The sequence below is a fragment of the Rousettus aegyptiacus genome, unplaced genomic scaffold, assembly GCF_014176215.1.
Source record: "Rousettus aegyptiacus isolate mRouAeg1 unplaced genomic scaffold, mRouAeg1.p scaffold_m13_p_3, whole genome shotgun sequence".
Classification (NCBI taxonomy): Eukaryota; Metazoa; Chordata; class Mammalia; order Chiroptera; family Pteropodidae; genus Rousettus; species Rousettus aegyptiacus.
This window is the reverse complement of record NW_023416306.1, coordinates 18,950,924-18,973,948: the sequence shown is the minus strand read 5'-3', so window position 1 is coordinate 18,973,948 and position 23,025 is coordinate 18,950,924. Positions and strand designations below refer to the sequence as shown.

Sequence of the window (23,025 nt, the reverse complement as noted above, 5' to 3'; positions counted from 1 at the left end):
TGGACTTTGAGCTCCTTGAGGACAAAGGCAGCACCATGATTATCTTTTTATCCTAACGCTCAGGATACCTGGCATATAGCCTGTCCTCAATAAAGGCTTGTTGAATAACAAAAGGAAAAACTAATGTGGCTGTATGGCCACTAGAAGTAAAAACAAATGAAATTAAAAAATGGTTTACCAAAAAGTACAAAGAATTTAAATACAACTTAACTCTATTTCCTAAACTTTAGGAATCTCCTTTATTCACTCCTTCATGCAACAAGTATTATTGAGTATCCACTGCACACAAAAGGCTGTACCACATGAGAAACAAAGTGCTGGTAATATAAAGTCTTCCTGGCTTTCAAAATCACTACAAACCCTGACAATTCAAAAGTCTTCCTGGTAAATCACATATATTATTCCCAATGGCCACTAAGAAAACAAACACATACACACGTGTGTATTACATGCGTACACACACACATGTACACACACACAAATTGGTGGGAGGATGACCCTATGATGGTTAACTTTCTTCTTTAACAACATCCCTTAACTCACTCCATTGTCCTTAACACACTCGCCTGCTTCTTAATCATGAATTTAGAGTTCGCCATTGCCTGTACAAACATCTACATCACAATTCCATACCATGCCAATTCCATTTTCAAAAGTTATAGCCTAAACACACACACAAAAAATTCTCAAATGATCTGGCTTTACCCAAATCATACCTCCAAACAAGTACACAGGCAAACTAACTCGAATAATAAATTCATATTGATATAAGATGAAAGACACATCTTCATATCACGTAAACAAATAGGTTTTTTTATTTTGGGGGGGGGAGTCTCAAGAGACCTAAAAGAAAACATAATAGGGCATTTACATTATCCTAGAGTGAGGGGTGGCTATTTTTGCATAATGCCAAAGCAAAACTATAAAAGAAAAGAGTGATAAAAATGACTACCTAACCATTTAAAGCTTCTTTATATAAATTATTTATATAAATATATATATGAAATGCACATTGGAAAAATGTTTTAGATCATAAGAAATGCCAGCAACACTGTTAGTTTTAAAAAGCAAATTATATATATTAAATATACAGTTTAAACAAAAATAAATCTACAAATGAGCATCCTAATAGAATGAGTGACAAATACAAATGGGAAATTTATAAGAGACATACATATGGTTAATGAGTATAAGAAAAAGTTATGCTTAACCTCTTGAATGATCAAAGAAATCTGAATTTTAAAACTCAAATGTCATTTCCCCCAGTGTATTGATTTGTTGAAATTTATAACACTTGGTGTTAGTTAAGTATAGCACTTTCAGGAGTTTCAGTATGGAACAATCATCCTGGTCCTTCAGGATGTCTCTAGCAATATCTATCAAAAATCAAACAAGCACACCCTTTGATCTAGAAATTTTGCTTTAAGATATTTATCCTGAAGAAATAATCAGTGAGTTATACTAAGATGTCTATAAGGCCATCTTTTATAACAGAGAAATTGAAAGCAACCTTAAGGTTCCAAGGAAAGGGATTATTTAAACAAATTTTTTTTCGAAAGATGAAATATGACCCACTATTAAAGAATTACACTGTAGACTTTCCTTCCAGGAATACTGAGGACAAAGTACCCTGAAACCCTCCCAATAAAAAAAAACATCTAAAACTGCTGGGTGCATGTAAACATATACACATGCAAACACACACAGGTACACACATGTGTGTGTGCGCGCGCGCACACACACACACACACACAACCTTTGTAAATGCATAGCCAGCCTGGCCAAAAAAGTAATGAACCTCCTGAGAAGCCAAAATATGTCAAGGAATCAAGCGAGATAAAAGAACACTGAACCTAGCAACCAGTTATATCCCAATCCCAGGTATCTTCTTGTTTTTGACTTTTATAGGCAGAAATCAAGAGGAAAGTGAAAGGCAGATCAAAGCCCTCTGCAAAAACCTGGGGCATCCCACCCTCAACAGGTGAACTAGGGGAAAAACACTAACCCCCAACACATAAAGAGGGTAAAGAAATGTGACTCTCTCAGACTTGGATCTAGATGGGAAAGAGTCACCTCTGAGAACTTGTATCCAAACACTTGCCCTCATATAATTGGCATGGCCACCCATAAAGCTTAATATTTAAACTGATGTGAACATGATTTGATCGTGCCCTTGAGGCATCCAGCAGAAGCAAATACAAGTTCTTCCTGAACTGATGCACCTTAAGAATTCCCAGAGGAGAAGAAATATGAGCTCACATTAAAAAAAAAAAAAAAAAAAAATCACAGAACACACAAAGAAGCAAGGCAACATATACAAAAGCCATCAAAAACAAGAAATAGCAGAATCAGACTGACAAAGTATAGAGATGATGGAATTATCAGATGCAAACTATAAAATAAAAATGTTTAACATGTTTAAAAATAAGATATATTAAAAGTATGATACATTAAAAATGACAACACAACTTTGAAAAAGATTCAGAGTTTCTATGAAAGAAAACATAGTATTTCAAATTAGAAACTCCAAGAAGGAGTTACATGGCTGATTAAGCGCAACTGATGAGAAAATTAGTAAACGGGACCATTGCTACAAAGAAACTCCACAGAATGGAGGACAGATGCACAGAGATGAAAATCTGAAAGTGAGGTTCAGAGGCAGGAATGATGGTGAAAAAAGTCTCGAAGACCTTAAAATGGAGATTCAGAACCAGGAACTGGCAAAACAGAAGTAAAGTGTTATTCAAAGAAATAATAAACAAAAATGCCCTAGAATTGGTAGTAGATGTCCTCCAAAAACAGCAAGATCAATAAACAAAAAAATCTACACCAAAAACAAATTTAATGGAGCATATTTTGATGCAAATCTGTCTGACACATTCCTAAGGTATAAAAAAAAAAAAACCCCACAAAGCAGTATATACCCTACGGTCATTTTTATTTTTTAAAAAGTGTGGGTTTACAGACGTGTGTAGGCACTTGGAACAATTGGGTTTTTTAATGACTATTTGTTTTTAAGTAGAAAGGTTTCTATCAATTTTTGATTTCTGCTTTTTATCTTTTCCAGGGATCCTGAGTTGTATATATATATATCACTTTTACAAAAAGAGAAGTTACTAAAAATTAAAAATACTAGCCATATCTACGTATTTAGTATCTGAAGAAACATATACCAAAAATGTTAACAGCTAATATTTCTAATTTATAAAAATCTGGATGATTTTTACCTATAGTTTCTAATCAATGACCAAATTACATGTATAAATATAAAAGAAAAAAAGAACTGATATTTAAAAGCATCACTAGTGGTTTTATTATGGATGCTAAGCTTTGTGATTTATAATTTTTATATTTTATAAATTTTCTTTGCTTATTTTGTTCATATTGTTTACATTTTACACATCTCCTTTGTTATTTCACAATTTAAAAAATTTTAACATATGAATACGAATACATAGGTAGGTCAGTTTGTCTTAGAGTTCTGGGTAAAACTTTGTGCAAGAAAACTCCATTTTAAAATAATCAAATGTGTAATCAAACATGCAGCATGTCCATATATTTATGTATAATGTTTTTTTTAGAGACTTATAACATTATAAGAAAGTGTTACCTTTACATGTGAAAACTTTAAAGCACAGAACAAAAACATGTGCAGATCTCATAAAGAACCTGCAGGGGAATGACGGGCAGACGTAACACGAGAATGTTAACAGTGGCCGTCCTCAGTGCTGCTGTCTTCTTCTTGCATTAATATCTGGGGAGGGAGAGAACAAGGGGGCCAGTCAGGTTCTCTCAATGTTGACACACATCTGGCCTCAATTTTGAGTCCTGGGAACCAGGGCAGTGGAAGCAAGAGAACCGAGAAAATAAGACAGGGGTTAAAACCACGTATCTTAAAACACATTAAAATTTACAATCACTGGCATTTAGAGGGGGAAAGTCAACATTTACTATGGCCTTTCAACATACAGGGAACAGACCAATGCAACCAAGAAAAAGGGGGCAAAGCTAATAATGCTTGGCTGCTGCCACTTCTCCTTAATAACATCAAAATCCACATCAGATATATGATTTGGGTGTTTGTGTATAATACCCTTGAACTAGAAACCACAGATTTTAATCTCTAATTTATTCAGGAATAAAAATTCAGACCGTAGGCAACATACTTTCATGTGACTTTAAATACATATTATTAGCTAATGATAGGAAACCGCACATTGCCGAGCTGAGTTCACATGAAATGTCATGACTCTCCCTCTTTCCATGAGATCTCTGAAGGCGGATCTCTCACCAAAGAACAAGAATACAAAATATCCGGAGAAAACTTTAATTTATTCTATCCAGCCTTCCTCTGATCTTTAAAGGAGTGATTCTGCAGTGCTTTCCAAATTCACAGCAGACCTGATGTATAAACATCAAATCATCAAAGACAGTTCAAGAGAGCACTTTGCTTCTAGAAACATTACAAGCTAAAACTAAGAGTTTCTACACCTGCAAATAATAAACTTCAAAGACAACCCAAAACTAGCCTGGCATTTATCATGTGTGTATGTAAGAGTGTGTGAGTGTGTGTGTGTGTGTGTGTGTGTATTTGTAAAATCAATCGACCAACTATGTTTCACCTAGTCTTACTTTAGCCTTGATTCTTACATAGCACCCTAAAACTTTTAAGTGTGCTGTTCATAAAATTTATAGCACCTCACAGTTGGAAGGAAACTTCTGAGGTCATGTAGTTCTACCTCTTATCCAGTGCTTTAATCTCTTCTACATTCTTCAGTACCTGCTGGAACATTTCCAATGACAGGAAGTCATTCTACCTTTCAAGGCCAGCCATGAAGTCCTTGGACAGGCTGTTCACTAGACGTTCTCTTCGGCATAGAGCAAATCATCCTAACTAAAAAGCCCACCTGTGGGACCAGCTGTTATTCTGTAACCAAGTTGAATCTCATCCTTCAAACCCTTTAGGCAGATGAAGATAAAGATCAGGTCACCTGTTTCCTTTTTCTCAGAATTCCTATTTCACGGATTCTTTACAATTCCCTTCCATTCTCCACTGTGACCACAATATTCTTAAAGGGTGTCACCTAAATCACAATACAAGACCCTTCCTGGTGGTTCTGACCACCCCGGAACATGGTGAAACTAACATTTCACATGCTCTCACTTGAATGGTCAGATGTTTAGAGAACATACTATAATGAAATAAAATCTATAGCATGAGATAATGGCCATTTCAAATGGGTCCAGCTTTGAAAATGCTATTATTATGAAACTCAGAATTATAAAAATTAGAGTCCCCAAATCCACTGTGGTCCACCAGTAGAGCTGTTACTAACACAGAGTCCTGGATCCTTCCCAGATTGTCTGAATCAATCTCTGGGAGAGGACTGAGGCGTTTGCATTTTAAAAATACTCTCTGGTGATTCTGATGAAAAATAAAAGGTAAGAACCAATGACCTAACCTATGATGCCCGACTGTTACTGCTTTACCACATACAAATTTATTCATTCATTCTATCTCTACCTCTATCTCCTGGCAGCCTAAAAAGGCAGAAGTTAAATGACCAGTACAATTTGGGTCGATTTCAATTGATGGTTAAACCTGGATTAGAACTAGGGCTTGGTAATCCCTTCTTTTAATTCCAGTCCATCCATACCCCTAAAGAGAAGAACAGCATCCGGGATGCAGGAGAGGGGCAGACCATGAGATGGGACTGGGTTTGGGGAAATGGCCTAAAACAATTACCCACTCGCACTTGATCCATAGAGGTAAGTGATAAAAAGCTGAGAAAAGGTATGATTTGGAGGAACTTGCCAAAAGAGATGAGTACAAGGAAGGCAAGGAGTGAGAGGAAAGAAAGAAGGAAGAGAAACCCCAAGTAATAAGGGGAATTCTTATGACTGTACAGAACACATCAGTTGGATTCAGACTGTAGCTTTGTGAAAGTTCTGGAGTTTCATTCACAATTTTAACTTTTAGGTTTTCTTATTTAATACTAATTTTTAGAAAATGTTCTTCCCCAAGTAAGCAAACACAAAATCGAAGTAGCTGATGTCTGTACTGGCGGCAACAAGAATAACAACAAAAATTCAAGAGTCATTCTTAAGATACTGGGATGAGGGTCAAGTTTATGTCCTCCAATATCAAGAAGAAATGAACACAAAATGTGTCTATACAATTCTTTCTGTTGTTTTGGGTCCTAGTTTTAAAAACTACACTTCATTCTAGTTCCAAATACAGATGCAAAGTGCAGACAAAACATCCTACCACAAACTAAATCCAAAAATGCCCAAGACCAACAAATCCGCAACAAAGAGGCTGAACTCCAAACCCAAAATGGTAAATGTAATAACGATGACCCTCACCATGTGGTAAAAGATGAATCCAATTAATGTTACCTTAAAAAGAACTGCAGTAACTCCTCTCCTTCCTGTCATAATTGCCCAGTGTAGGCCTCAGAAGCCAAGCTGTTCCATGGAGACAGATCAGTGATATACAGAAAAGCATTTTCTGACCAATATACTACTTTCACCCTATATGAACTCTATGAAACATGCACTAATGGATTCCAAAGGTATTTAAAGAGGCCATAATCTGTCAAACATTTACAATTACAAGGGGATCAATAAAAATGGAACTGTCAAATGGTTACTTTCCAGATTGCTCCGTTCTGATTCTGAAACAACAAAAAGGCAGCAGTGACTCAAAAACTGACATTTTGTTAAATCATGAGGCTGGAAGGGACCTTAATGGTTATCTAATAAAACTCCCCTACCCTCCATTTCCTTCCCCAAACAATTCAGTCATCGAGCAAGTTATTGTCAAGGGTAATTTCAACACATCCAAAAGTGTGACCTCTCTGCTTAGCCCTTCATTACCCAAAACTGCCCTGTGACACTGCGAAAATCCCCTAACTGGAACTGCACATCCGTGCAGACGTCCGCACTCACATACACTACATCTGCCTTTGGATGTCAAATCATCTAGCTTCCTGCATTTCCCCTGTTCGTCGGCCCTGTCCAGCCTCAGTGCTCACCAGCTCCGGCCTAAATGTCATGCTCCACCCTAGAAACTCCCCTCACACCATCCTGCTACCAACCACACTTCTTTCTGCTCTTCAATACCCCAGTTTTGATTACATGCCAACTTCCTGTTCTGCTCCCATTCACAGCCTCCAGAGGCCACATGGAGAAAACTCGAAGACAAGATGAAGATGTCACTACTGATCAGTGTATCCTAATCTCAGCAGAGCCACAGTAGGAGCCTTTAATGCTGCCATTTTTCTCTGCTCTCTTCCATTTCTCATGGTGTCTCTGCTAAGCCTTTGCATATCCATCATGGAGAAAATCGGAACTTTAAAAGCCTCTTTGAGGTCTGCCCTTCCCCTCTATTTCTCCCCTACCTTCCATCACTTGAATGATCTGGGACATCATTTCACACATGTTCTCTGGCTCACCTACCACACTCACCCTTAACCACTTCTCTCAAACTTACATGCACATTAGAATCACCAGGTGGCTGCCCTAGTGTCTCTCCCCAATTCTGGGACAAATGGTCTGAAGTGGTACCTCTGCACGTAGTTTATTTGAAAAGCTCTCCCAGAGAGTCTTAAAATAAGCCAAGTTTGGGTACCACCGGCCAAGACAACTTCATCCGCGTCCATGATTTTAGCTACCAAATCTGGAGCTCTTTTCTGAGCTGCATTCTCACATACCTAAATGCATTTTAAAACCGCCATGGCCCCTCTCTGCATATTCATAGGCATCTCAAACTCAACAGGTACCAAAGTACATTCCTCATTCTTCCAGTTATGGGCTAATTTGTGTCCCCCAAAGAGTCGCATGTTGAAGTCCTAAACCCAAGTACCTCAATATCTGTCTGATCTTTTTGGACATATGGCCTTTAAAGAGTTAATTAAGTTCAAATGAGGTCGTTAAGGTGGGCCCCAATTCAATATGAGTTGTATCCTTCGAGAAGAGGAAATTTGGACACAGACATGCACACAGACAGAGGAAAGATCATGTGAAGACACAGGGAGATGACCATCTAAAAAGCCAAGAAGAGAAGCCTCAGAAGAAACCAACCCAGCCGACACCCTGATCTTAGACTTCCGACATCCACAGCTGTGAGAATTTCCATTGTGTAAGCCACCTAGCAAACTCATACACTTCCAATGCCCTCACTCTCTTGCTTTGCCATCTTAGTCAATGGAATCACCATCCATTCACCATTCCTTCTCTCTCTCCCTCACCTACCATATCTAAATTACTAAGTGTTGTCAATTCTTCCTCCTAAATATCTTTCTCATCTGCCTCCTCTTTCTCTCCAAACCCATTATCACTGGTTTAATTTGGGTCTTCATTATCTCCCCTAGGATATTCCAGTCATCTCCACCGAACACCATTTCATATGGCTGTGTGAAGAATAATCTTCCGGAAACCCATCTAGCATACTAATGCTGTTTTAAACCTTGCCATGGTTCCCCACCGCCTTAAGTCCAACCTCCCCAAGTACAGGATACTGAGTCCTCCAGCTACTTCCCACTTCAGCTATGACCTAACTTGCTCATTAAATTCCCACATTTTAAATCTACTCAGAATTCCCCTAACACATAATGCTGATCCACGCAATTGTCTTTGCACATGCAATTTGCTCTTTCTGGGATATCCTCGCTTGTCCAAACTCTATGCCTGGTATATACGTACTTTGTCCTTTCAGTCCCAGCCTCAGAATCACCTCTCAATGAAACCTCCTCTGACCTTCCTCCCCATCCACATTAAGCACCACTTGTTCTATGCTGCCTCCGAAACTCATACATTCTTCATATTATACTGTGACCATAATTTGGCAGGTGTCACAAACACAAATACCCATAGGGACCAACCGGGTAGCATAAATAAAGTAGCTAGCGAAAACAATCTTAAATTCGCATGATACTGAAACTATGCTTACACTAGAACCAATCGTGATGCCTACTTGTCTGTGTCACCTTTTAAAAGCTTGTATTAAGCCATATGGGGCCAAATTCATTTAGCACACAGACTGCCAGTTTTGCAAACTCTAGCCAAAGGCATGAAATGTCAGAGACTTCATTTTTCTCCCTTCAACTCCTTGAAGTAAAAAGACCACAGAACATGCCTGTGGGTACTCCCATAGCCCAAATACCTGTGGTCATGGCTGATCCTCGTCCCTGCTACTCCTGCATGTCAGTGGGGCTGACACTTAAAGCATACAGATCCCCACTTAACTATGAGAAAAGGACCGTGTTGAGTTGTATAACCCTGAACTCACTGCTACTCAGTACTTACCAAAATATTCTTTTGCAAGAAATAATATTCATAAGCAATATCCTGAAAGAAATCCAGCCCATCATCTCACGAGGAATGTGGAATGTCCACTCTTGGATAGAGCCACACCAGCAAAGAGCTACTTGTCTGAACTGTCTTGTTTTGGCTCCTACAGAATTGTTTTACTGAGATAAGCTTTGGCATTATGCCATTGACCTATATTGGACATTTTTTTAAAACTCCATTGTTATATTCACTGCAAAGACTGTGCTTGAAGGCACTGCTCATTACATTAACATATTTACTGTTTAAAGAACCACAGATAAAATCCTGCCACCTCCCAGTACCATGAGCAGTCGTGCTCCTTGTTTAGTCGTCATCCTCATAGACCCTCTGGATCATACAGTTGAATGTGTCCTCTCTTCATGTCAACAACTAGTAAGAACAGTGAAATGTGTTTTCCTTTTCCAATACATGGATAGGGCACCGAGGTGGATCCTCTGCGTTGGCCTCTGCTTAAACTCCCACCCCCACTTTATCTTCACTTCCTTCCTGTGCTTCCTAAAGTCCTTTTCTTTATCTTCAGTAGGGAAATACACAAACAACTAACTTACAGCATTGCACTTATCGCATCTCTACTATTTGTGAGTTTTTTGAAGAGAAGGTCTTCCTCTTACCTTTGTATCTCAAATCTAATGAATGATCATTAACTGAACATCAGATGGAAAACTGTATCCCATGTGATCACTTCCAGTTATGGATGGAATGGTAAATGACTTCTTAAGGAAGCTAACTTAATTTCCCCCAAAGAGCAAAAGTGGTCTCTGACCTCGATACCAGCATCTGGAAGAAAATACATACTAAACAAGTACACATATATATATACTACTTAGTTCTTACTTCCTTGCTATCCATTTTTAGAGTATTTGTTCTCTTTTCTAGTAGTTCTTTTTCAGAACTACATTAACCAGAAATTTCCGCAATCGGTTAACACAGTGAATATAGTTAAAACTCAAATAGTTTGTAGCATGTTCAAATCTTCACCCTCAAAGGGGACAGGAGGACCAAAGGAAGGCTTGAGAAGATATTCTCTGTCAAAATACAAAACCATAGATGAGAGGAGGGTATCACTGCAGTGGGGAGAAGCACATCCACTAGGGAGGCTGGGTCAGTTCCACTCGGTGTCATTATTACTAAAGCTTCCTGTTATTCCAATCATTTTCCAAGTTCCAAAAATCCACACATCATTCATACAAAATTATATCTTTACATTTTCCCAAACTCTGCTGCTCAGAGTATGAAGTGTTATCACTGTTTTGGAAATGGATTTAATCACTTCTCACCACTGGTCATAAAAATCATCCCTCACCTTCGAGACGTAAATTCTGTAACTGGGAAATCTACCCTAAAGAAATCATCTGCAATGCAGAAAAAGCCTCGCACCAGAGGTGCTCACTGGAAGGAGGCAGAGCTACTGAATGGAATTAAGGTCCTGAGGTCTCATCTAATTATGACATGCTATCAAGACAAAGAACCGGATACTTGTGGTACCCAGTAGGTTTTCAATCATATAAAATGTATGGAGGAAATATTAAAAGGAAATACCCCATGATGCTGACAATGGCGAGCTACAGGTGGAGATTATAGCTACTTTCTTTTCTTCTTTATGTTTCTTTGTTTTCTACAATGAACACATATTACTTTTGTAATTTAAAAAGTTTTTAATAACCTTTTAAATATACTTAGAAACCAAATGATATTACTCTCAAATTAGTAATCCTACTCTTAGTCTCAGAAAATTACACAAAAAGCTGCTGGGTGCAGTGTTTTTTAAAATAGCAAATAAATAAGAAATAAAACTAAATGCCCCAAAACAGGACAATGGTTGGATGAACAACAGTTTAACAACTTAATGGATTACTATTAGTTTGTTAAAAATATAATAATTCAGATTATACTGCCGCATATAACAGTAGATAGAAAATGGTCAGTAGAACAAAAACATATCTGTTGCCTCTAAGCATAAGTAGTACATAAAATAGACCATAAAGAAAAGAGGCCAAAAACTAATATAATTAAATGAGAAATATATTACATCAGGGAACTGCAAATATGAGTGTTTGTTTACTTAAATACTGCCATAACGTGCTTTAAAAAATAATTTTGAAAACATTTTTAAGATTATAAGCAGTTTGTTACATAAATATTTTAAATGACCTGAGTAGTTTTAAATACTGTAAAATGTGTTTACTGAATAATTTTTACCTGCTACATTATTCTATCATCAAAATGGGATGAAGAAGGGAAAAGGAAGAGACTTCAGTATGTGAATAACTTTGTGCATTCTCCCAGTATTAGAACAAGCCCGACTGTCCACTAACTTCAGTCATAATAGCTACTGGCCAGAGATAATACTTTTTTCCCCAAATGAATGGAATGTTAAATATGTTTTACAATAAATCTCTTACAGAATATAGACATGAAATCCAGACTAGTTCTTGCTCCCAGAGAAGGTCTTCAACACGGTCCTTCATACTTCAATCAGATAAGAATTTGTAATTCCTGGTCCTCTACTTTGAAGTGGCCAAATGCTTGAAGAGTTGCTGGGACTCTGTTTCCCAAGGTCATGGTGACGAAGCCCTGCATGAGTGTTGAGGTTCCCTTGAACAAGCAGAGGAATTCAACTGATGCTCCCAACTCTGAAAATAAAATTCCTTTAGGGAGCTTTCAAGTTTTATCCACACATCTTCTCCAGAACGCCTTTCCTTAGCTCATCGGAACACTCTGTAACTCTTCCTGGCTTTGTCTGGCTTGAACCTGACCTAATCCCATGACCCCCACCCCTTCTGACCTGACCTATTTCTAGTACTATCCTTGAACAACACCTGTGCCTATTACCAGCCTATGACCCCAAATACTGAGACCTGCCCCTGCCTTGTCACAGATCAGGAGCCTGAGGTCCTGGCCAGGTTTCCAAACAGTGTTAGCTTCAAAAAGAAAGATATTCAACAGCAAATAAAGGAATATAATTTGATAAGTCGACACCAATACACAGTAAGCAAAATAAGTAAAATACCCCAATTACTTGGACTTCCTGAATAAATATTTACTATGAATGAAGAATTAGGTAGAGCTCAAATAGCAAAAGCATTTGTCTTATCTTTTTTCCTCAACTATATTCTCCTCAGAAATAAGAACAAGTAGAATAAAGTGCTCAAATTATAAGTGTTTTAAAATTACAAAAAAAAAAAATAATAATGAATTAGATCAAATGATTTAATTCCCTTGTAAGAAAAGTGAATTTGCCAAGTATCCTTTACTCCCTTCCACATAAAACTCATTTCTAACAAATATTCCTTAAACTTGAAATAGCCATTGAAATTGAAGTCATCCTCCATATAATTCCTCAGCCCTTTAAATCTCTTTGAAATAACATCACTCATTGTTCAATGGGTTTTTAGAAAATGTGGATTATATACAATTTAGACACTGCATATTTTCCCCAAAGCAAGCATCCAGCATATAAACCTAAGATAATGATTTTTTCATCTTCGCTGAATGTGAAAGGTTAAAAAAAAGTTAATGTCAGTTGTGGGCAAACTACAAACTACAATGTTCATGTCTTAAGTATGTGCTCAGGAGAGTCCTAATCTTTGCCCACTCTGCCATGTTTCCAGGAGAAGCATTAGTGGTGTTTTACCATATGAAGGTGTTTGTGCCACCTGAGCTTTACCTTACAATATACACGAGGAGGCCAATAGCTAGAGTTCTCCCATGTTTAGTGTAAGCTAATCAGACTAAATTGGTTCAATGGCATGGGATCATCATTTCTTTGAAGATTAAACAGCCAGAGCAAAGTCGAAAATAATTAACATAGAGTCATTGAATAATAAATGGAGAGAATGATTTGTGCAAATTGATTCCATGTCCTCTATTTTAGGACAAAGACCTGAAGGCCTGGGAAGGTTGGGTACTGTCAGAGGCCCTACGGACAGCAGGGGGTAAACTGGCACTTGAATCACGGCCTCATTAGTCTCAAACATTAGTCTCATGTCTCATTTAGCCTCAAATGACTTTATGAATATCCAACTTAAAATATTTTTTAAAACTCTTACATACATAGCTTTAAAAGAGTAAGAGAAAGAATGCATCCTAAAACTCTACCATAGCAAAAATAAGTAAATAAAAAGTAAAAAATCCTAACGGCAATAATTACAAACCATTATATTTAAAGAAATCACCAGAAAGCTATGAAATACCCAATCATCTGGTCTTCACATACCCAAACTTCTGCATTCTACATTTTACAAATTATACATAATTACCAAATCAGTAACCACATTATATAAGAATATTTATTAATCCAACAAAAACTACTTCTATCTATCTATGCAGAGTTTTGTATGGTTCCTAATGCAGAGTAAATCTTCAATAAATGGTTGCTATTACTATCTAGCAATACACAAAATTGCTTACTAAAAAACTGTTTCAAAACATACTTACGGTCACCTCCCAAAAATATACTTTTTACTCCTATTGGACTGTTGTCGAGTGAAAAATTTAAAGAGCCACAAACAGGAAGTCCCATTAAAGTATCACAAAAAATGCCAGATCATCAAACAAAAAGGACAATCTTCCATCTGTCATTTATTCTCTTCCAGTACTCTTGCTCCCATTACTCAATTCTCTCCCAAGACTCTACAATCCTATGCACACTCTACCATGTTCCTTTGCAGAGTTAATCCCTTCTCAATCTGCAGACCTAAACGAATGTCATTTCCCTAGGAAATCCTGAATGGTCCCAACGTCAGATGAGGTTCCCCATTTAATCTCTTCTGAAACTCCCTATTCTCTTCTCTTGGAGCATTTATCACATTTTGTATGTATGTGCTTCGGCGATTATCTGGTCACTATCTTCCTTCCCACTACAGTCCATGCTTCACACCTACACTAATGATGATTGCTTTATTTACCACTCTATTCCCAGATAACGGCACAGGAATTGGTACTGTACATAACAAGGACATACTGAATAATAAATGACCCTAATTCTACATAAAATTGCAACAGAGTAGATCAATGTTTTTCAAACTATAGTTCATGACCAGGTCAGCATTCAAAACTTCTGAATTATGATCAGCACTTCTTTTTAATAAAAATGTATTGGGTATAATAGAAAAAATAAGGGGAAAAAATAGTAAGTGCTCTGAAACTCTAGTTTTATTCATGTAAGCTCAACTATTTCTAACTATGAGTCATAGTTTAAAAAAGTTTGAAAGCCACAGAACTTATGTTCCAATATAATTATTCCAACTTCCCATTAAAATGCTTAAGAAGGTACACAAAATGGCAAAAACTGGCAACAGTACTAGAAAGAGAGAGGGGGAAAATCCAAAATCGAGGCATTATTTCCATTAACTACACCCCATGAAGGATGGGTAAGAACACATTCTTGGACCACATGAATCTGAAAGATGCATATTACGCCCTTAGAACTCTAATAAGACAGATGCTCTGATAAGTGTATGAAAAATCCTGAATCTAACTTAGAAATGCAGAAGATAGAATTGACCAGATAAAAATGAGGACATCCCCCAACTACACAGGAAGCACCTGTCAAGCCAGCCAAAGTAAGAGGCCTAAATGGCCCCGAGTGCTAATGGAGGTCAAAATTGATTATAGATACACACAAAATATCGCTGCAGATTTTATTACAAAACAGAATACAAAATGTAAAGTTCATACTTCAAATTTAAGTTATGAGGTGAAATATATAAAAATGTTTTATATATATGAAAGTTAGGAAGAGATAAGATGGCAAGAAAAATAAAGGCATATTAAATTTGTTATTGTGCAGAGGAGATCAAAAGTTATTTATTCTTTGACTTTGGGAACCAGAAAAACATAGGTTTATAAATGTATTTGAAACATAAAGGCAATCACTAATAAAACTGAAAACTAGACTTGGCCATTTCAAAATACTATGGATGTCTGAAACAAACAATACATAGAAAGACAGGAAATAAAGAAAAGCCCAGGAAAAAAAAAAATATTAGACTGAACCATATGAAAATGCCATCTTTATGGGTCAAAAGTACCCAAATACCAACAATATCATATGTTTCAACCTATCAATAATGATAAAAATGGCAGCTAACACATTCAGTGTGCCAAGTATTTTTAAAGCATTAATGGAAGATTTGAGTATGTGTGTATCGTGTTTTTACAAAAGAGAATTGCAGGCTTAGAGACATGTAATTTATTTAAGGCTAAATACTGGTGGGAAAAGCAATCCAGTGTTTTTCTACACAAGACTATAGTACCTTTTGTAACAAAGAAAACTCAAGGGTAAGAATAAAGATCAAACCTACTAGTTATGACAATAAATGTAAAAGAAATAAGTTTCCCTATCAGAAGTATGTTAAATCAATTAAATGTTGTTTACAGGCAAAAATATATTAAATAAAATGACACCAAAAGTTTAAAATCAGAAGGATGAGTGAAGCCATTTCGGACAACGACCAAAACAAGAAAAATGAAAAAAAAAAAAAAAAGAGGACTGGCAACATTAAAAACAGGAAAAAAGTAGACTATAGTCCCAAATGCATAGAGGGCTATTTTATATTAATACATAGTAAAGGCCTAACAGGAACCTTTATGTATTTAATATTATGTTAACACATAAAAATTGCTATAAAGAAACTGACAAAAAACTCACTTGTAGAGAGAGACTAAAGGATCATTATCAGTCTATGTCAGCTCAAGTACAGAATCAGGACATACAGGATATGAATATTATTCTAGTAGCTGAATTAATAAATAAATGTATCTATACTTGTCACCTAGAGAAAATCACACTCTTTTTAAGCATCAGGACACAGAAATCCTTAACCAACAAGAAACAGAAACTGTATAAACCTCACTTAGTTACCCTAATAAATAAAACCAATAATTTATGCAAAAGTTTATGTGTATACAATAAGGCAATATTCAGCCAAATCATACTGAACCACTAGTATTCCCAACGAAATCAGATATTAACAAGAATGTTTACTTTCCCTGCACTGTTTTAAATTTTTACAGTGGTTTATATTAGCGCAAAACAGAATTTAAGCTAGTTCCATTTTTAAAATATTGCTACTTTTATATGAAAATTCCTCACCCCTGCTGAGTATTTACTGATGATTATTTTAGTTATTGAAAATGGACTACTACACACCAAAAATGCCAACTAAGTTGGTCAACTTTTACCCTTACATAATTTCATCATTTAAAACAAATGATCCAATTTCAACTCAAGAAGTGAAAAATAGACCAAAGTCACCTTCCTCCTCCATTCTTACCCCCAATTTCACTAACTAATTCATCTTTCAAGCCTCAGTATAAATGCTATTTTCTCAGAGAAATCTTCCTCACTCCTCCCAAAGTTAGTCTCCCTGTTATACTCTTCCAGGATACCCTGCTTGTCTCCCTAATTCCAGCCACACTTGTAGTTACTTGATGAGAGGCTGTCTCTTTCACCAGATCATATAGCTCATGCGGTCAAGACATATTATTTACTATAATAAGCTCAGTAGATGGTAACTATATTGGAGTTCTACTGTGTGCAAGGTATTATACTAAGCATTGGGTAAACGGCAGTAAATAAAACAAGAACTTAAAAAAAATTAATACTTTCCCTAATCTAAGAAGTCAAAAGAAAATAAATATGATGAAGAAAATATCGGGCAATGGAAAGGGTGACACAATTCAAAATATAGTAATTAGAGAAGGCCTCACTAGACGGTGACACTTGAATGAAGACATGAAAATGCTTAGAGCAAGTACATGGATACTTGGGAATAGATAACCCCAGGGAGAAGCGAAAGCTGATGGCAAAGTCCTAGAGACCAGTCTACGGTGTAGGTAAGTTCGTGGAGATCGCTTAGAGTAAGGATAGGACTCTGGGAACATCAGCACCTAAAGATGGACAGAGAAACAAAAATCTTTTACTGAGGCAGAAAGAAGACGACGGAGATAGGGAGTGATTAATATGATAATATTGAATATTGTGACTCTTAAGTAGTCATTGGAAATTTAAAATGAAATAGATTTTAATGGCATGTGTGTTTATGATACACAGCAGAATGCTATTAAATGTTCAGTAAAATCAAATATTTTTACAATTGCAAGACATTATCCCCTCATGAAATAAGGAAGTATTCTTCAGTGGTAGAACTATGGATGAGTCTCCTGTACTAATTCTAAATTCTAAAATGAACACGTACTGCTTTTACTATCAAACGGAAATTAGCATAATTTTAAAGAATCGTAATGGCCTGGAAGAAAAAAGACTAAGAACAGATTTATTTTTGTTTTATCTTACACTCAAGAAGAGTAAATACATTTTTAATTGGCAAAGGTATTTTTTTAACCAGGCAAAGAGCAGTTATACTATATCCTATTTTTACCTTAATTAGGCAATTAAAACTTAAATTTACTTGACTAGATTTAATAAAATCTATAACAAATCTGTTGGAGTTTCTCAAAATCTGATCTTTAAGCTACTGGGGTTTTCAAAATTTTTCTGAGTTTTTCAGCTTGTCTTTAACAGTAGAAATGACAGTACTAGGACACTAACTGCCATTAGTCGTGCAATAATTAAAACTATATTTGCAATTGCAATTCCTCTCAGCCCCCAAATCACCATCAGTCTTCCAATTATTTTCAGTTTTTTCTGTTCATTTGTTTGTTTTTGTTTGTTTGTTTGTTTGTTTGTTTTGCCTTTGCTGGAATGGATTGTTTTAGGGATTTTTATTCACTCCGGGGAAACATCAAGCTGAAACTCCATGTCCTTTTTACCATTCAGAACCACCTCATCAAGAAAAGCCATAGTGGATGTTCGATGAATGTTTGATAACCTATAAAACTATCTTAATCACCTGCTAGAAAGAAAAGTAATGTAAAGAAGCAAAATGCATCTTGTCCATGTTAAAACACCAAGTTTATCAATGGACAGAATCCTTTCACAGCGTATACATATATCAAATCATCATGTTGTACATTTTAAATATCTTGCAACTTATTTGTCGATTATAAACAATAATCGACAAATTATTGGGGAGGTGTAACAAAAATAATTTTTTTAAGAAAATCACATCTATACCACTCTATCCACTCTTCAGCTTATCACATAAATTTCACTAGTACAGTCATGCCTCACATAAATGACATTTCAGTCAACAACAGACTGAACACATAACGACAGTCCCATTAGGTTATAATGAAGCTGAAAAATTCCTATTGCCTAGGGACATCGTAGCTGACATAACATCATAGCACAACGCTTTAACTCTCATGTTTATGGTGATGCTGATAACAATCCTTCTGCACTGCCGGTCATATAAAAGCATAGCACATACAACTATGTACAGCATGTAATACTTGACAGTGCTAAAAAATGACTATATTATGGGTTCATGTATTTACTACACTATATTTTTTAGAGTATACTTTCTACTCATAAAAAAGTGTGCTGTAAAACAGTGTGCGTGTTAACGCTGGCAGCAGCCTCATTCATACATCTCATGCTTACTCTTCTGCTTGATTTAATCTAACGTTGTTTTATAAATTTAGTATAGCCTAAGTGTACAGCATTTATAAAGTCTGCAGCAGGGTACATTAATTTCTTTCACGTTCACTCACCACTCACTCACTGACTTGGCCAGAGCAGCTTCCAGTCCTGCAAGCCCCATTTATAAGTGCCCTATACAGGTGTGCCATTTTTTTACCTTTTATACCTATTTTTTTTATTATATGTTTTCTATGTTTAGAAGCACAAATGCCATTGTGTTACAACTGCCTACAGTATTCAGTACAGTAACATGCTATTCTAGGAGCGGTAGGCTTTACCTTATAGCCTAGTTGTGTAGTAGGCTGTAGCAGGTAGGCCCGTGTAAGTGCACCCTACAACGTTCGCACAATGACGAAATTGCCTAATGACGCATTTATCAGAACATATCCCCATTGTTAGGTGGCACATGACTGTATAACTTTGACATATGACAATTAACCCTGAGTACAGCCAAGCCCTGACTTCTCAGCTACACTTCAAACTCAAATTTCCAGCTACCAGCTGACAATCTCTGCCTACATACCTTGCTACAACAATCCTACCCTCATGTCCCTTCTCCTGTTAATGACATCGACGTGCCCTTTTTTTTCCCTCCCAACAGCTTCCAGCACCCTCCGACTGGCCTTTCAAGACTGACTCAAAGCATGACCACCACTCTGCCGCAGACTGTCACCTGTCCCTCACGTGCAGCACTTGGGCCTTCCTTAATTATTACTCTTCTGCATGGAATGAGCTTCTCGGACAATGTGTCCATTGAGGAAGGAATCCTACTGCCAACCTTTCCTCTACTCCAAAGCAGAGTTACTCTCTCTACCCTCAGATATTCAGATGGTACCTTGTTTAAACCCCAGTTTACAACATTCATCACTGTCTGCCTGATCTTAGGCATTTGTATGCATGGCTCTCCATGTCTGAGTTGCTTGAGAGCAAGGACCATACTTTCTTGGTGGTGGTTTTTCTTTTTTAAATCTATTATTTTATTGTCCTTAGTCAAGCATAAGGCCTAAACCACTGCAGTGCTCAAAGATTTCAGTCGCATCAAACTGTATTGACAGAGTGTCGTATAAAGTCACCAGTGAGTTTGAAAAAGTCAGTCATCCTGCCCCAGCCTTTGAAAATGTAGGTCTCTGTGTCTACAAAGAAAGTAAGGAAAGTTTTGCAGAACTACAATAAATACTGGGTATAGAATGAACACCTCATTTTCTTGACATGACAATAATTCCTTTCCCAACAAACTATAATCCAAGATGGCAAAGTAACCCCTTAACAAAAGGCAACTCTGTTTCAGCTGCATTACCTACGCCCTTAATAAGAACACTCCCCAACCCTATCTTCTGCTGCCTGCTGACTCCTAAGGGAATCCTTGTTTAATATCCCCGCAATGAAAACTGCCTATAATGAGTAACTCCAGCTACCTTCTCTGCTCCAGAAATGGTTGATAGGTGGAAAAGAGGCATTCATGGAAGGCCTGGCAACAAAAGGTTTGCAGATGCCAAATACGTGCTCCAAAATGCCCCTCCTCCCTTCACCCAAGATCCAGATGAAGCAGAGTCCCTGTGGAAATAACATTCTCTGCAATGATATTTGTTGTCCTGGCAGTCACACAGCTGGAAGTAGTTTTCTTGTTCCCTGTTCATAACAGCCAGACATTCATATCTCTCTGACAAGAACTCTTAATTGAGTAATATCATGCTGCACCGATTCAAGAAGAGCCATGTAGGATCTTTGGACTTGAAACTCTGACCCACAGTGGCGGCCTCAGTAACAGCCTCTCTGAAACCAAAGAGAACAGAGGCAGGAGGGAGTGCGTGCACACACAGACACGTACAAAGATGCACACAGACATACATGCACGCAAAGATAAATATAAATATGGACGTATTTAAACAGACACACACACACATATCCCACGCTCATATAAATACAAATAAACACTAACATTTTTGTAGGTTTTATAAGCAAAGGGACAAGTATGGAAGCTATGTAACAAATTAATGACAAAGGGGTTACATTAGATGGGTAAGGATGAAGTAGCAGAGGGTGATTATCGCATTTATTTTACATACATCTATATTTTTGAATCATTAGAAAACCATACTTTTTCATAAATGAATGCAGCTACCTTCTTCTGGTTAGAACACTTCCTACTGTGTTCACATCCCTGAGTGACTTAAGCAAATTAAGTAAAATGCATTAATGAAGCAAAGCACTGTGTGTGATAGGGTGACTTCAAAGTAAGTCTGACTTCCCATGAACACTAGATTTGAATTATTTCAGGAAGCAAGTCATACGATGACTATAGAAATTCAAACATAAGTTGTGTCAAAATTAAAACTATCCAAAATGAGATGGAAGCAAGCCGGCATTAGAGATAAGACAGTAGATACGTCTGTCTCTAGACCTGACAACAGATAAATCTGTGTAAAACATTTCAAATTAAAAAACAAACAAACAAAAAAAGATGAGACTACCAAGCAGTCTCCTTCTTCTTCACTTGTTTAAGCAGAAAAAGCTAAGAGACCTGGAAATGCTGAGAGGAGTTTGAAGAAAACATTCCTAAAGTTGAAGAAGAGCTCAACAAACACGCTCTGCATTTGAAGGGATTTCAAAAGAACTTCTGTTGTCAACATAATATAATGGAATGTGAGCTCATTGAGAGAAGGGGCTTTACATGCCTTGTCTTCTACTGTTCCCCAGGACATGGTAGCTGCAACAAATACCTACTGAATATGAAATATTCAATTTTCTTTACCCCATCCCCATAACTCATTAATAATTAACAACAACAATGCTACTTTGAAATCACACTAATCTCCTGATACAAATGCCAGGGAATTTAGATAAAATCACCAGCACCACCACCACCACGCCTCCCTTTACCCCATCCGCCCCCGCCCCCTATCAAAAACAAAAATGTATCCTTCTAAGAAATAAACTATATTAACCTTGGGCTCCTTACACTTAATTAATTTAATTAATTGATTAAACATGCCAAACTCAAGTTCTCTTGCTGAAAATTAAACAAACTGCTGGATCATTCATTCAAACTCTATTCAGAAGATAGTAAAAAGCAGCTGCTCTAATCTCCTTGAATTATGTCTCCTTGTATCCCAGCATCTTCAGATTCAAGTGCAATTACAACACTTACCCAAATCAGCTCCACCCTCTACACGCAGCTGATAAGCTACACAGTCCCACCTGTGACAGAGGTATTGCTGGTGAGAGGAAACCGGGAGCTGCTGAGTGCCTCTCCCAAATGGATCCCACCAGAGTCTGACGGATAATTAATTGGCTAGACACCTTAGCTCTAGAGACTGGGGTGAAATGGGGGAGACAGCAGGAGGAGCAGATGACCAGAAAGAAGATCCTTCAAGATGTATTAGTCTACAGAATTGAGCAAGCTACTTCTACTGGAGGTGAAGAATTTTCAGGGTCGCGTCAGCCCTCAGTGCAGTACTCAGGATACCGATCTCTCCCCATCTCTACGGCCATGCCCCCTAACCTTTACCAGGGCACTGACTCCACTTCCAAACTAATAATAATTCTTTCTCTTGTATCTCTTGTATAAATATTCAACCACTGTGGTTAAATACTATGTACAGCATAAACATGGTCAAGAATGCTGGTGGTCATTGGAGTCATGTTTAAATTAGCATTACCCAGCAGGCCCTTCCCTAAACAAAACAAAACGAAATGCTTTCTTGCTCAGCTCTGTGCCTGGAGAGTGATTTTAACCCACATGCTCAAAAGGCCTCAGAAGGTCTAGACATAACACAATAGCATCATTAATTTTTACTAAGTTAAATGTCTGAAAAAGACAAAGAGCACCATCGAGTTGGGGGAAATGTGGGAAGAGAAACCACATGTTCACTTATTCTGCAACTTTATATAATCTGGATTAACTGGCAGCAATGCCCTAACTCATTAGCCATGAGTTACAATGGAATTTAACAGTATAAAAGTCCAGTCACCTCTCAATCATTTTGCCCCTTACTATGACCCAAAATGTTACGCAGTGTCTTCTTATACCTTGGGATTAACTAATACTTTCCCCCGCCCCATCCCTATGGAGCACATCCAAGTCCCCCCATAATTTACTACCTGCCTTCATTACTCCGGACTCC

The 23,025-nt window shown here is 37.2% G+C and overlaps 1 protein-coding gene across 9 annotated transcripts in view; it reads right to left on the bottom strand.

Moving 5' to 3' along the window:
• The window catches only part of LPAR1 (lysophosphatidic acid receptor 1), a 120,202-nt gene that overhangs the window by 92,656 nt on the left and 4,521 nt on the right, over window positions 1–23,025 (bottom strand). For 3 of the 9 annotated variants that reach the window (XM_016130026.2, XM_016130031.2, XM_016130027.2), the window contains exon 2: window positions 3,611–3,754. The exons of 4 other annotated variants lie outside the window; for them this stretch is intronic. The gene's annotated coding sequence lies outside the window, so the exon portion shown is untranslated. Of the gene's footprint in view, window positions 1–3,610; window positions 21,748–23,025 lie in introns of those variants that run through there. 2 more of the 9 variants (XM_016130025.2, XM_016130024.2) reach the window with 2 other exon arrangements.